We start from the raw sequence: 17,000 nt of genomic DNA on the forward strand, positions 1-17,000 counted from the left end.
GCTCCCTCGGCCTTTAAAGTGAGATGAGCACAGCAACCCCAGAGTCAGGGGTCCTTAATTGTCAGGGGTCCTTTACTTTTACTTTTATGTTACAACTAACATCTAATACTAGTGCAAAAGTAGACAAAGAAACAAAAAAGTTCAATAGGACTATCATGCCAGAATAAAATAAAGGTTGGCCTATAATAAACAAATAAGCAAATATGGACATTTCTGACCCCAGTTAATACACTAGCATGTTGTCCTTTATAGATTAGGTCTCAGTTTCATGCTTCCCTTCATGCCACATGCTTCATTGTGCCTACCTGTAAATGATTTGATTAGCTGAAAAAGGGCCAGTCTTTTAGGAGCTTCAAAATATACCTTTCTGTTGGAGCATCCTCAAAATATTTTATTCACTTTCTGCTGGATGCCTGCCCATAGCCATAATGTAAAACAAGTGATGGTTTAAAAGGGGTAGATTCAGCCCTGGATTCTTACTTTCCAAATCCAACTTTCTGTTTTTCACTAACATATATATTAAATAAATGTCTACCTACACTTCAATAATATAGAGTGGGAGGGGCACAGACTCCTGTTATTAAACTTAGAGTTGAGTGTTTGCATTTTCTTGCATTAAAATGTGATATGTTGACAAAAACTTAGGTGCAGGTAGACCATGCCTAGCTGTAAACCTGAGGGCAGGACATGATTGCTATATCATCCGGAAGTGTTGTGCTTCCAGGCAGAAAGGACATATCAGGAGACATGGGATAGCAAGGTAGAGGGGATTCAACATGTTGGAAGTGGATGCTATCCATCTAAGAAGCAAACCAGAAAAAAGTAAATGGAAACATGTCTAGAAGTAGGACAGTATATGAATAAGCATTTATGACAGTGAAAGAAGACTGCAGGTGATATATGTAGCCCATATTGGAATCTTGTTCCTATCTTGCTAGTAGATCAGAAGAGACTGACAAGTGAGGCAGCAGATGTATACTCTTGTGGGGAATGTGGGATGATGTTGCAGTGTCCAATTGGTTACCATGGTTCATGGCTTCTTGAATTCAGTGAAAATGATTTGACTAGGTGTGAGATGAAAAGGGGTTATTCCCCCCCCCCAGATATTGTATTGAGAGGGGATGAAATTTACCATGAAGAGACAAGTGAGGGAAATCAGTGATCCAGTTGGTTAGAATCACCCATGCAGGAAACATCTCATTGGCTTTGTTGCCCTCAAGAACAATGACACATAACAACCTCTACCCAGCACTATGATGTCACCTCATTCACTTTGTGATCTCTGATTGGATGGAATTACTCTTGGAAGTAGTAGGAAACCTTCCTATGGACCCAGTCAAGTAGAGAGAGAGAGAGAGAGAGAGAGAGATGGCACCAGTCCATTTACTGTTTGGGGAACCTATTTTGCCACTTTTAGGAAAGCACTGTTCCTGGTGTGAAAATTGAAACAGATGAATATAGTCCTATTGAGAATCTAAATTTTATTTAGCTAAAGACCACTAAAGTAAAACAATGGGAAGTGGTAAAAGGGATGGAGAGTTTTAGCCTTTTCACCACTCTCTAATTCCCCACCCCCACCTTCCAGTTTCTTTCACCCTTTCCTCACCCGTTTCCCACATGGAAAATGTGCCATACAGTTAGCTCACCACAAGATTGTTTCCCTGTGTGGATCTCCTGGAAGCAATTCTGAACTCAATTAAAAAGGTTTTAGACATAAAGGGGAGCTGGGTCACATCCACATCCAAGACTTAAGTTCTCATGTTTTCCACAATTGTTCTTCAGTTAAGAAAAATTATTTGTTCTTTACCAGCCTCCTCCTAAAGAAGTCGACACACAGTACCAGAAATGGGAAGCACAAATTTCTGCAGCACCTGGGAGAAATGAAGTCAAAATGGGAATCTCAGTGCAAGTAAAACACCCACCAGCACTTAGGCATTGGCAATAGGACACAAGCCTGGAAAAGATTCAGGAATAGTCAAACCTGGAGGGAAGATGAGTTAAAATTGCTTCCGCTTCTGACTGCAGCAAAAGCCTTTATATAATATGTTTCACAATAAAGGAAGGATGAAGAAGGTTTTGAGAAAGTAATGCAGGTTAGCATTACTGAGTAAGTTTAACAGTTAAGGAATAAGAGGAGAGATCCTCTTGTGTGTCAAGAAATTGGTGAAGTTATAGGAAGCAAAGAGTAGGAAGAAGTAGACAGTTCTCCAGATGGAGGGAAATATAATATGGAGTTCCCCAAGGATCAGTATTGGGACCATGGTTTTTAACTTATTCATAAATGGTCTAGATCAGGACTTCACAAACTTAGGTCTCCAGCTGTTGCTAGACGCAACATCCCTAGCTAGCAGTGGTCCCAGTGGTCAGGGATTATGGGAACTATACTCCAAAACAGCTGGAAACTCAGGTATCCCTGGTCTAGAGTGAGGAGTGAGCAGTGAGGTAGCCATGTTTGCTGATGATATTGACTTGATCCTGGTTATCAAAACAAAAAGAGATTGTGAAGTGCTTCAAAGGAACCTCTCCAAACTGAGTGAATGGTAAAGTGGCAAATGCAATTCATTCAGTGTAGACAGGTGTAAAGTGATGCATATTGGGGCAAACAAAACAAAACCTTAATATCGCGCATGAGGTCTTAACTGGCATGGACTAACCAGGAATGAGACATTGAGTGTCTTTTGTTGGTCCAGTAGGGGTCCCTGACTGCTGACACAATTTCTAACATGGGTTCATAGCAATCACACCCTCCTTCTGACTAGTTAGAAAAAAATGTGATTTGAGGTATAGCTTTCAAGAAAACAGCTCTGAGCATGTTCAACTTTCCTTCAGGGCAGCCCTACTAAGTCAATACTGAGACTCGTGGTCATCCCTCAAAATAACAGCAGCAGCTGGGGAACAGGAAGTCCCTCTAAAATTAAATGTCAGTAACATGGCTTTTCTGCCCAGAAACACATGGGAAGGACCTCTTTGTCGTAGCTAAACTTTTGGATTAGGATTGGCTGAGTGCTGCAGAGACCTGACTGGCCAGATAACAGCGGAGTGACAGGAATGTTTGCAGAGTTTCTTTGAGTACAAATGGAAGTGTAAAAGGTGTGTGGAATGGAAAAGAATATGTGGCTTTAGAAATTTGGGAGCTTTGAAAATGTGGGGGCTTTGCTTGACATTCTCTTTGGGAGAGCTATGCCACAGTAGTGGACCAGCTTTCATTGCTGACAAGAATGACAAATCTGTAAGTATCAAGTTATCTCATTTTATAATTTTTTTCTAATATCCAGTTTGCCCTATCTTTTGATCAGTTTGTAATCCTTAAAAAAGGTCAGCAAGAAAAAAACCAAAAGTATTTTGTGCACTTATCCTAATATACATATTTCTCCAAGCATTTCCCCCTGAAATAATGCATTTTAACACTATTTTATCTTAATATGTGCATTTCTAGGTACACAATCTTTCTATATGTTTTCTGTACACACTTTTTGAGTGGAGAACTGCATCACAAAAAATCAGAGAAGTGCACAATTTGAAGGACAGCTGTGTTTCCGTTTGCTTATTGATCCTGTAAATGTGAAATTCAAACTGAAAAAAGTCATTCCCCCATCCCTGATTGGCCTTTTGTACACAGGACCACTCAAGACAGGTGCAATAACCCAGAAAACAACAGTGCTATAGGAGTGCTACAGTAGTTGCCTCATATTTGGGTTAAATATGCAGAACTGCAGCAAAGGAAGAAGCACATGTAGATCACAGAGTTGCCCAGGAAGAAGGACTGATTGTTAAACCACACTGAAAATTATAGCTCTTTGAAGGGAATAGGGCGTCACCTAACAACTCTCAGCATCCTTTACAAACTACAGCTCCCAGAATTCCATGCCTGTTTAATATGGTGTCATAGCGCTTTAAATGTATAGTGTGAATGTGACCAATGGGAGGAGCAGATAAGAAAGTGTGAATTAGGAAGCAACAGTTGGAAAGTGGAGTGGCTGTGAGAGACAAGAGAGAAATAATAATAATAATAATAATAATAATAATAATAATAATAACAATAATAATAATAATAATAATTTGTTATTTATACCCCGCCCATCTGGCTGGGCTTCCCCAGCCACTCTGGGTGGCTTCCCAAAAAAAATTTTAAATACTGTAATACATGAAACATTAAAAGCTTCCCTAAACAGGGCTGCCTTCAGATGTCTTCTAAAAGTCTGGTAGTTGTTCTTCTCTTTGACATCTGGTGGGAGGGCATTCCATAGGGAGGGCGCCACTACCAAGAAGGCCCTCTGCCTGGTACCCTGTAACTTGGCTTCTCGCAGTGAGGGAACCGCCAGAAGGCCCTTGGCACTGGACCTCAGTGTCCGGGCAGAACGATGGGGGTGGAGACGCTCCTTCAGATATACCGGACCGAGACTGAGGGGAATTAGTTAAGAGGGATAATAAAAATATATATAAGAAAGTTGCGGTAGCTGCAAACCATCCAGTGATCCTCGGATGAAGGGTGGTATAGAAATTTAAATGAATAAATACATTATGAAATTTAGGATAGTCAGTTCTGTTAATTCGGGAAAATAGAACTTTAGGAACTCTTTATAAAAGGACTACTTGTTCTGATGTAATGGCTGGAGTGTCAGACTAGGACCTGGGAGACCAGGGTTCGAATTTCTACTCACCCATGAAGCTCACTGGGTGACCTTGGATCAATCACTGTCTCTCAGGCTAACCTACCACACAGGGGTGTTATGAGTATAAAACTGGGAATCATGTAAACCACCTTGAGCTCCTTGGAGGAAAAGGTAGGGTGTAAATAAAATAAAACAAACAAATAAACTGTGCTCCTATTTTAACTGTCTGATCTGGGTAGATTCTAAGGTTAATATACCTTACTGTGTCTTATGTAGGTGTATTTGATGCGAAATGTAAAGGGGGAAAATATTAACTTCTCTAAAGTTAATAGAAGGCTACATATTTGGGCAGGGGGGAAGAGATCATTAATCAAAATAATTTATTTATATAAGCCAGAAGGTGAAGGTGGAATGTTGGAGCATCTCCAACCTTCATTTATATTACAAGGCAAATCAATTAAGGCAAATCCAGCCATTAGTAAAGAAAGAAAATGTTAAAATGATAGTTAAGATGGAATCCCAGTAGTGACAGCTTTTTTCCTTAATAAAAATCTTAAGGACCTAGAATGGGCACAAAGTCCTTTCTTAAAAACTACAATTACAATTTTCAAATCTAGATGGAAGTTACTGATCCAGTTTCTACTTGCTCCCTTTTTTTAATCATCCACTTTTCTTTACTAAGAATAGAAACCAGGATATTTTTTTTCAATGGTCAGTAAAGGGATTATATAGGATTAGGGATTTCTACAATAATGGCCAGCCTAAAACAGAAGAAGAAATCAGAGAATTTTTAAAAGAACAAGAGCACTGTGGGTTTGAATTTAGGCAAATTAGTTCCTTTATAGTAAAATATATTATTAAACAGCAAGTGAAAAGAGAATTAACACTGTTTGAACACCTGATCCTGCACATAATTTAATGCCAAAGGACAGATCACCCAAATTTCTAAAATATTAACAAAATTAGACACAGGTGATCTAACAGGATTACAAAAATGGCAGGAAAAGGATTTGGGTTACAACCTGGGTCCCAGAAAATGGGAAAGAATATGGAACATGAGGCCTGTGAAATCAATTTCAGCAATGGTTCAATAATCTATTCTTAAATCACATTTAGGTGGCACTATACACCACTTATCTTATCCTATATAAACACCAATCTCTACTACAAATGCTGGCACTTGGCACTTTAAAAATCATATAGGTACTTATTCTGGGAGTGTCATTCAGCGGCAGCTTTTGGGGACATATTGCTACTAAAAATTAATTTAACAGCAAAGCAAGAATTGATGTCAATCCCCTTGTTTGCATTACTGGGGAGATGGGATGGCCCAAATGGTGTCAGTTTGGATAAAGGACTGATTATATATTGCATAGTCAAATCTTGTCTATAGCTATTGCGGAAAAATTAATTCAAAAATTGAGGTATACAAGAGGACCAAAAAAGAAAATACATTTTCAACTACAGGGCAAACATTTATTATATCTAAATGATGCTGACAATATTCAAATGCCTCCTGTGAAAGATACTACTATTTTGAATTCTTGGTAATTTGAGGGCTTCAGGTGAGAATATCATAACATTGAGGATGGCATTCTGAAATCTATAACTAGGGAAACATTTTGAAAAAGAGGACATGTTACTACCATCCAAAATAAATAATTCTTCTTCCCAGGGCTTGCGAATGTCAAAATTGGTATCCTTTTTTGTTTTTGTTTTGTGCACATTGTTCATGAAATTGTATTGTTTCCACTTTATTTCTTTATTTTGATTAAATAAAAAGAAATACCCTCAGCAGAGTAACTGAGAGATTAACCTATTAACGTCCAGAGGACTCAGGCTTTGTATAGGACCTCAGGACCTTACGTGACCTTAAGTACCCCCTAGCTGTGAACCCACTTCCTCAGAGAGAGTGTAACCCCATCAAGAGTAGACCACCTCTCATCTATCTGGTTTAGGGAACTAGTTTGTTGGCTTTCATCCAGTCCATTACCAAGGCAAGATATCAATTCAGCACATCCACTGCCACACCTGCAGATGTAAAGAAGGAGAGCTGTGTGTCATCAGCATATTGCTGACAAATATTCCAAACTTCTGGATAACCCCACTCAGTGGTTCCATGTAGATGTTAAACAGCATTGGAGGGATGGTGGAAAAATTGAACCACCCTGAAGCTTCCATGGAGCTGAAGAGCACTCCCCAAGCATCACCCTCTGCAAATGGCCGCCCACGTAGGACAAGAACCACCAAAAAGCAGTGCCACCCACGCCTAACTTGGAACAGGCACTCCAGAAGGATACTATCACTGATGGTCTCAAAAGCCACTGAGAGGCTGAGGAAAATTAACAAGGACACATTTCCCCTGTCTCCCTTCCAACATAGGTCATCATACAGGGCAACCAAAGCAGTTTCTGTGCCAAACCCAGGCCTAAACCCTGATTAAAATAGTTCTAGAAAATCTTTCTTCCAAGAGCACTTGGATCAGGTTTGCAATCACCCACTGGCCCACCCACTGATTTGTAACCACCCAGACTTCCCACTTCTGTCCATTGGGCTCTGCTAATGGAAATACCACCACCATGACTTCTGCCCACTCAATAGGCAGACCAGAATCAGGGCATTCTGAAGATGGGGAACAAGTGAGGCTAAGCTGGCCAAGGATCTACTAGATCCCAGATGACATAAGGAACCAACTGCCTGCCCCTGACTTTCTGCTGATGATGTGGTAGCGATGGCAGCAGCAGCAGGAGGAAGGATTTAAGATGACTCTGCCAGTCATACTGGTATATAACAGTGAAAATGCTGGGGAAACGTGAGAGGAAATTGAGAACCGGCAATTTATGTATATTATATGCTACCCATTTCCTTCATGTTAATTAGTTGCAATAACAATTACAACATATAGGTTTTCAATTTTACCTAGGGGTATAAACCCCTAGGGGTATAATCTACCCTTGGCCATGCAGTCCATTTACCTTTTTCACTACAAATTCTTTTATGATAAAAGACATGTGAAGGTGTTTATGAAATTAATGGCTTTCTCTTTGGCTTTCTGAGTGCATCAAAGGACCCAAAGCAAGCTTTCCTATTTGGACAACAATCCAATACAGGATTAGGTGTGCTGGATTATAAATTAAGTGCTCAGAATTTTCAAAAAGTGAGGCTGGTTAAATACTGAGCAAAAATATTGAGGAATAACAGACATTGCAAAACAGTGCATGACCCCAGTTATTGTACTATATTCATAAAGGTTGTTCACCAAAGTCTTGTACTTTCTACTTTTTTTAACTTTTATTTCACACAGAAAAAGCAGGCTTTAATGCAATGTATTTGATAGATGAGGGTGAAGTCAATTTTAAAAGGTAAGTGTAGCATTTAGCATGTTTGTTTATGTTAAATCCTTTTTTTAGGTTAAATCACTATATTTTTTACAAGTCAGAATATATAATTCAATATTATATGTGATATAAATAAGAATCTTGCTTTATTTCTTATCACCTTTTATCCGACGTGAGCTGGACCATAGAGGCCCAGATCCTGCTAAGAAGAATAGTAGTAGTTTGAAATCAGTGTATTGCAGCATTCAGGATTCCTTCTCCAAATTGCTTGATTAGACGTATGCTCTCAGCCTCTTATTTTCCAACAGAGGGTGTATTTTGCTCAAAAATGCAGTCTGGAAAAGACTTTGCCGCTAAACCCAAGGGAACGACTGGTAAGGCCTTTTCTTGAAATTACAGTATGTTTGTAGTTTGCTGGTATAGTCTGAAAAAAAGTATACTGCTTGAGTTAATCTCTGCAAAACACTAGCAATAATCTGTTTTCCGTACAGGTGTTTTGCAATTAGGAGAAATGAATTTACAGTGATTGTCACCAGCTACAGGTTCTAGGGGAAAACTGAATATGGAAGAAAAGTAACAAAAAGCAGAGATGAGCAAGGATGAAAAGGAGAATAATTTACGTAAAATAGAAATACTCCCTCCCCCCTGAAGTATCACCAGAGCAAACTGACACCCCTGGCACTTTGCAGTAGAGTGGATTATTCATTTGGTCGATCATGCAGAGATAAAACGTGCCTCTAAGGTGAACATGCAAATCTGACCACAGGCTGTGTCATTCTCAGACAATATCACACAACTGAGTTTGGTTCCTGTCTTACAATGCAATCCTTAGCATGCTGATTCCTAAGTAAAGCTCACTGCATTAAGAGTGTTTGGAAATGCAATGTCTGAATATTTCAACAAAAATAAAATCAGAATATAAAACTTGAAATTGCCTCTAATTGGATGAATGTTTTGCAGAGAACTCTGCAATTTACACCTTGTACTAACAACTTACTGTTTAAAAATCCAAAAAGGATTGGCATTAAAAAAAAACCACCCCAAACACTTTTGTTCTGAGTCATAAAACGAGGATTCATTACTCTAAATGCAATATTCAGTTTTTCTTCATTTATTTCCCCATTCCTTAATTTGCAAAGCAGGTCCAATATGCAGCCTATAAAAATAGCCACAAATCACTGTAAAGTTAGTCCATAGTTATGTCTATATATAATGATCTGGGGGACTAACAAGGTAAAGCTAGATCAACAAATATATTCCACATTCTCACTGGTAACTCCAAGTCCTGTTTTTGTTGCTATTTCTCAGCCCTCACCCCCCCTCCTGCCACCCCGTCTGTTACAAGTTATGATGTGTGGATGAAGGCTTTTTCCCATGCCGTAATGACTGTATACTGAGATTTCAAGGGGCTGTTCATGACAATCCCATTTTCTGTGTAATTTCATGGTTGTCTTCTTGAATGAAGATATTGGCTGCTCTGAAGCAGGAGGTCAGATGCTCCTGCTCCCTTTCAGTATTGTTCCAGAGTATGTTTCCTTTCAGCTGATGAAAAGTAATTCATCATTTACACCCCTGAATTCTGCCAGCATTTTTTTTTTTTTTTGAACAACTTTTCTTTCCCCGTGGTACCTTGGGCCCATGAAAGAGATAAATAGGTTCAATACAACACCAGGCCCCAGATCCTGGGAGCAGGTTAGGCCTCTGAGGCCCTCAGCTGCCCCTTTCTCATGATAGAGTTTGTCACCTTTCTACCTCTGGAAGTCAAATCCTGTCGACTCAGCCATCTTTCAGGCTCTCTGAAGTGGCTTTGGCACCCACTGGGGCATGTGAGCTTAAAATTGATTTTTTTTTTTTTTAAAGATCTGTCAAGTTCCCTTAAGGGACCAAGTTGACAGCCAGCAGGCCTTAACCTATCACAAAGCACTCAGTGTGTAAAAGACACCTAAGGAACTTCCTTTGAGAGGCCAAAGGGCCCCAGACTTGTGACACATTGAGAGGGTGTTGTTGCTAAGAAACTGGCCTTTGACAATAGAATTTTTACTGCCAACCGCCTTCTTTTAGAGGCATTTTAGGCTGTCTTTTAAAGAAGACGAAAGTATGTATAAAGCATCATTCCACGCTGCTGCTGCAGCTGCTCTCGCCAACCTTTTTATCGTGCAAATTTCCACCAAGGTGGGGCAGAAATGTTGCAGTCAAATCAATGTTGCCATCAGGATCACCTGGACAATGTGAAACACAGTACTCATGATAACGAGGCAACAATCCAACTTTGTAGCAATCCTGGCTTCTGGCTCTTTTAACTTTATGAATACCCATTAATTATAACAAATTCAAGAAGGGTAGCCAGGTTTGGTGTTTAGCAGCATAAAGACAGTGGCTTAATGCAGAGAACCGTATTAAGACTTTCTCTTCTTCTGCCCTCTGGTAGGGAGGCTGACACTTTGGATAGCTTCTGAATGAAGCTTCTTGTTGTCTGAGGTGGGGAGGGAGAAAAGGAAGCATAGCATCTGAGTCTGGCCAATCTCTCCTCGCTGCACCCACCTTTTCTGACAGCTGATTGGTGCAGTTAGAAGGTTTTAATAAGATGTTATTCTCAGCAATGGTCTCTAATGGAAAAGGTGCAGTCTCTGTCCTACTTCAGACGGCAGATAGGGAATTGCATGCTTAAATTCCCCACCACTGCCAGCAGAGGAATAATATCTAGCATATCAGACTGCATCAACCCTTTCCTTGATCACGCACTAAGTTTATGTGGGAATGACCATACTTATGTGAGGGGTTATTCTTGTGCTACTCTCTCTGCTGCAAACGGAAGAAACACAAAAAGGCATCCAAGCAACCTCATGTAATACTTAGAAGGAGATCCAAATCAAATTGTGTGTGCTTTTTTAAAAAGAGGATAATCATCAGCATTTTCAAGCAAATTTCTCCCAATATACACATTTTTTAAATGTGATTTCCTCCAATGTAATGCATTTTTGTATGTTTTGCATGTAATGCACTTTTTGCCCTAGAATAGGCATTTTTTCACATTACTTGGTTGGAAAACTGCACTGTTTCACAGGAGTGTTAATTTCAAATGATAGCTGTGGTTTAGTTTGCATACTGCTTCAAAAAGTGGGGGGGGAAATCTGGATTCACCTTTAAATGTGAATTGAATCAACATTTCTCACCCATCCCAGCCTCAGGGACACCATGATGGGATTTTTGTGAAAGAAAATGTCCACCAGGGTCCTCCATCCCCTTGAAACCTGTTAGATGGAAGCGAGTTTGATGAACATCACTTGTTTTTCTCAAAAACCTATGCTTAGACACTGAGATTGCATTTCTACACTATCCAGGAGAAATGGTACGCTCCCTACAGCAAATGGGAATGCTTGTGCAAATATTGTTGCCTTCTTTCTCATTCAATTGGTGCAGCTGATGCCTAAATCAATTTTGACTGCTTTGGGGTAAGGACACCTCTAAGTTAATATCTGGGCATGAGATTAGGGGTAATCAGCACCACCATCTTTCAGAGACTTCTACCAGAACCCTATTCTACCATAATGTTGTAGGTTCCCTCCTGTGTACACTTACTCATTAGGGAAACTGACCCACTTCTTCTAATATTCCCTTTTGTTAAGGCCCAGCCAAGTATTTTAAAAGCTTTGTCAATTTCTTGCCTTACCATATCTATGTTATTCCAATAATATCAGGCTTATCCTTGATACTCATAATTATCATTGGCAAGTCTTTGATGTAATAAATCCTTGATATAATATCATGCTTATCCTTGCTATAAGATATAATCAAAAATGAAAGCAGAAACTTAAGATACAGAGTAAAATATATTACTTGCCAATTTTCCACAGTAACTTTTCATCATTACTCCAAAATTACTTTTTAATGCAAAGAGTAGTTCCAATCACATCGAGGCCCACATGATTCAGATACTATCATAATCACAATTAGATTACATTACTGCAATCAGGAATGGAGATCATTAAGAGAAAGAATATAAATTGCTTTAGTTTTACAAGTACTGAGCTAGCAAAATTATAATTAATCTCCATTTATAATCTTTTCTTTCATAGAACTGCAAAGCATGCTACTTTTTTTAGGCCATCAATACAAATTAGAAGTAAGTAATAAAGCCCTAACTACTACTCTGGTGTGGTGCTCAATTGTAGAAACTTGCCTATTACATATGGAAAGCATTGCATGCAAAGGGTGCCCTCTGCATAGGGTTCCCCCCACCCCCACCCAGAACAATAAGCTTGTCTATTGCTATGGGAGGTTCTTCATTTGGAAGGGAGGAGAGAGAGAGAGAGAGAGAGAGAGAGAGAGAGAGAGAGAAAGAAAGAGAGAGAATGCAGTTTTGACTGTCCATTTGCAGAATAATCAGTTTGCGATTCCTCTTTCCTAGACGAGTGAAGATGAAGAATAATTATTTTGTAGGCATGACAAAACTGTCCGGAACCTACCACATACAAATGGAACAGGTTGTTATTATTTTGTAAAGGACAATTTTTTAAGGATTATTAGCCAGATATTCTAATCATGCATATATGTATTACCATGCAAAGAATATAGAAACATTATTATTAATTACCACTTTTTACAACTGCTGTGCTGAAAATTTCTCCTTTTTTGCATCATTATCAGTTAACAAGAAATAAAGCTGCATTCCGAATTTATCAAAAGGAAGAGAAAATTTGAGCAAAATTCTCATTGGGTTTGCATGAAGGATTCCTGCTGGGCTTACTTTTACTTCTCAGCTGGGCAACGGGTGCTTGGTTCATTCTGCAAATCTCCTCATATGTGGTCAATGTGGGAATGTTCAGGGAGGCAGGAGAGGATATATTGTTTATTAATATCCTTCCTAACTTGCACTAGCAAGTTCCTTTACATAGCAGAGTTACACATTCCCCTTTTAAAAGCACAGCGGGTAGCTGGTTGCAGGCTTGTGTAAGCCTCTCACTATCAGGTTCCTGGAAAGTTCCCTTATATCCCTCTTAAAAAAAAATAAAGACGCTACAATCTTATTCATAAGCAATAAAAGAAGTTTCCTTACATCAGGCAGAGCACAGTGTGATCCCGGAAGGCAGACTTAGTTACAAATATGTACATGTGGATCTACCCATATGGAGGAATGATCCCAGCTCTTGCTGAAAGCTAGCAGAGCAGTCCTAGCTAGAAGCTGGTCAGACACAGAAGCAAGTCAAAGAGAGAGAGAGAGAGTGTGCTGTGTGCCTTGTTCCTTTTGTTACCTGGACATGTAAGGTCACGCGCACCTCTAGACACATGCATAGGAAGTATGTCCCAGCCAGGAGGAAACAGGAAGTTTTCGACTGGCTGGACCAAACATTCCCCCGCACATCCACTATAGGAAAACAAGGAATGTTGTCTTGACTGCTACTTACATATCACATCCCTCAGTCAGTATTCTACACTGCTGCAGAGAAACACATTGTGAGGCAACTCTTCCCATGGGGCTTTTTCAGATCAAGGAGCTGGGGAGGCTGCAAAATGCTGGAGGAGAAATGCTTTCTGGAAGGCAAAACACACCATCCTCGACCAACTCCCAACTGGGCAAGTTCAAAACTACACATTGACTATAATTCTAAAAGAATTATTGAAGTCCCCAGAGATTGAAGTAGAGAAATGTATAAGGTTCTGTGATGGGGGAAGAAAACTTTCAAGAAACTGGAAGGCAGCTTTTGGTACAGCACTACTTTTTGCAAATTATTTTGCTTGCTGTTCTTGCTTTAGTGGAACTTCCCATACATAAGTGGCAGGTTGCCTGTGACTCTATCAACCAGCAACTGTGTCTCTTACAGATGGATGCTGGGCAATCAAGTTTAATAAAGAACAAATAAGTCATTCGTAAAATATCATGCCATATGCTATGGAAATAATCCAAAGTGCTTTGACCAATCAGCCAATTATTTCTTACACCAGAACAGGAGAGCAAAATCTATTTGCAAATCCTTTCTAAGGGAAGTTTTCCAATACCTTGATATAATGGTTTAGGTAAGAGTGTCAGCTGCTACTCAGGAAGTGCTTGCCTTATTCGAACATTGCAACTTCCATGAACTGAACCCACCTATATCCCATCTAATGGTAGCCAGTGTATACCCCCTGAAACTGGATGTTTGGGAATTGGGGAAGAGAGGGAAAGATGATGGAGCTGGACTGCTTAAGGATCCACTCCACCCTAAGCCAGTCCAGCTGCGGGAAAGTTGTAGCAACGGGCCCAGTCTGGACCTCTCTGCTTCATTAGCCTGTAGCTGATGAAGCAAAAGATACAGAGTTTTCCTCTCCCTGCTTCCGGTGGTGTTTTGGATGCAGTGGTGTCTGTGCAATGCCATTAAGCTCCATTGCTGGCCACCAGGGATTGGATTGCACCCTAAGATTGTCCAGTTATGTAACTGTGTAAGACCATAAAAACTGAATACTCCAGGAAAGAAGCTGGCTAAGGGATAGCATTCATTGCTCATGCAATTTCTGAAGAACCCCGAGCCTAGTTCTATGCACCCAAAGGTGTTTTGTGCTTGTTTTTCTTGAACACAGGAAACACCAACGAAGCATGGCAAACCAATTTTGAAAATTTAAGGAACAAGAAACTCATTTCTCTGCTTCTTTCTCTGAAAGGTATATGGTGCTTCTGAAAGATGGAGAGATGATTTATTTACACATATATACAATCCGAGCTTGAGAGGGAGGTGTCAACATGGTGTCCTCCAGATCTTGTTGAACTACAGCACCCATCACCCCTGACCATTGGTCATGCTGGCTGGGGCTGATGGGAGATGTAGTGCAAATAAAGGCTAGAAGGCCTCAGATTGGCTATGCTGAGAAGAAAACTTGCGTAAGCGTTTCTCTTGCTTTCATTCAAACGTGCAACACTATCTCAAGGAACCATTTAAGGATATCCAATAGCTCTTCATTTAGATAGTGGGAAGAAGACATATTTCTGCCAGAAAACATTGGCTGTCAGTTGGGTGTGATAATGAAGAGTGGTTTGATTATTACTTTGCAGCCTGTCACTCCTGCAAGCCAAGCTTTCTAGAGCACCTTGCTGCTGAGTTAGCAATCTGAGCCATGCGTAATACTTTCTGTGTGTGCTTCATTGCCTAGTGTTTCTCAGAACTGAGTGTTAAAATGTCAGGGCTGTGTTCCTTTGACTAAACTTTACTGCTAATGTAGCAATTAACTTCTCTGCTCAGGTTAGCTACACACCAGTTCCTGCCTATGCTAAAATAAGTTCTGCAACAGGAAAACCAATCTCCACAGGGTTGGCCTAAATGTGAAAAGATTACGTACTCTCAGGGTCAAAGGACACATGACTCTTGCGTGTGTAAATTTATTCTCTCTCCCTGGCCCCTCTTTTTCTTTTTTATCCGAAGCATCCATAAATAGATGGAGCAGAAGATAACATGGAGCAAGTATTTCTGGGATGACCATTTATCTTATCAGAATTACCCCATCTGGTATTCAGTGATCTAAAGACCTCAGTGCCATTTGAACTCATAAGCTTATAATTGTCAATCTCATTTGGATACTATTTTGGACATATGGACTGCCTATATTAATTGAGATGCTTGAATCTAGATCAATTGAATATTTTTATTGCTAATGTCAGCTGACGGTGTTTCTCCACCCTAACCCCATTATATTTTCAAAAATAACATAAGAAAGAATTGCTTCTCTATCTCCTTTGTCATCCTCTGGATGAAAAGCAACTGGGATAGAGCTGATAAGAGAAAGAGTCCATCAGAAAAGAGTTGTACAGTGGTACCTTGGGTTACATACACTTCAGGTTACATATGCTTCAGGTTACAGATTCCACTAACCCAGAAATAGTATCTCAGGTTAAGAGCTTTGCTTCAGGATGCGAACGGAAATTGCGCAGCAGCGGTGCGGCAGCAGCAGGAGGCCCCATTAGCTAAAGTGGTGCTTCAGGTTGAGAACAGTTTCAGGTTAAGAACGGACCTCCAGAATGAATTAAGTTCTTAACCCAAGGTACCACTGTACTCTCTTCCCTTTTGGAATAATCTGTCTCACATTGCAGGCTCAGTGGCAGCTTTGGGTAAAAACGATGTTAAAAGCCAACTCAACAGTGAGCACATCCACGAACCTAAACATCACATGTGGTTGGGTCTTCCTGTGATTTTGTCAATTAAAATAATTAATTTATTTTTAACTTTGTATACTGCCCTTCATCCGTAGATCTCAATATAAAATGATAGTTCAACACATAAAAATACAAGATAAAAAAATACATAATACATATTAAGAACCAGAACCAGAAAAAAACCAAATAGCCTCTCTCCCTGCTTTGAAAATGAGCTGTAACCAGCTTTACACGGGAGAGGTGATTTGTAAGGCTTGCTGTAAAACCACCATTTGAAGGGAAGGAGGTGAGACGTTTGCGAGGTGAGTGGGGAGAGAGAAAGTTGCATTGTACAGCCCAAAGTACTGGCACTAGCAGAACTCTTTAGTTTGATACCACCCTTAGCTTACTACCTCCTCCAGGCTAGTAGGTTAGATTCCACCTGCTCCCCTGCCCAGTGGTACAGCATGGGCTGAGCTGATGATCATGGTAAAGTCCTATTAACGTTCAATAAAACTTGTTGCTCGTCAGCACTGGAGCCTTTTCGAGAAAATGGGGCTCAGTATGCAAGCACACATAGTATAAGAAAACAGAAGTACAATGATAGTAAGTAATAAAAGGTTCTGCAGTTGCATCTACACAAGGAAGGAATTCTGAGCAACATTAATCCAGAACTGAAACCTAGGACAACAGCCAATTTGAATTCAGTGGTTATAGTAACACTTGCACAGTCCTGCAAAGTTTGTTCCACTTGACTCGGTGGTTATCATTATATACTGTATTTTTCTGTGTATAAGATGATTTATTTTTTTAAGGGAAAAAATGGAGGGTCATCTTATACATGGAATGCACAGGGGTTAACTGGAGCACTGCCATGAAGAAGCTGCTGGAAACACCAATCCACTTCTGGCAACCAGTCAACAAATTATAGCAAATCTCAGGGTTGCTATA

General features: G+C 40.0%; 2 long non-coding RNA genes across 3 annotated transcripts in view; one reads left to right on the top strand and one right to left on the bottom strand.

Moving 5' to 3' along the window:
- Positions 1-17,000, top strand: part of LOC307226641 — a 441,096-nt gene that overhangs the window by 165,557 nt on the left and 258,539 nt on the right. The gene's annotated exons all lie outside the window — the stretch shown is intronic.
- On the bottom strand, positions 495-9,928 carry LOC307226444. Of its 2 annotated transcripts, XR_013843426.1 has the most exons (4): positions 9,696-9,928; positions 8,112-8,375; positions 1,647-1,871; positions 495-800 (listed from the first exon to the last, which is right to left on the bottom strand). It is a non-coding gene; the product is annotated as an uncharacterized lncRNA (long non-coding RNA). The 2 variants fall into 2 exon arrangements; XR_013843427.1 differs by lacking the exons at positions 495-800; positions 1,647-1,871 and adding an exon at positions 6,555-6,644.

This window comes from Podarcis cretensis (assembly GCF_951804945.1).
Source record: "Podarcis cretensis genome assembly, chromosome: 1".
Lineage (NCBI taxonomy): Eukaryota > Metazoa > Chordata > Lepidosauria > Squamata > Lacertidae > Podarcis > Podarcis cretensis.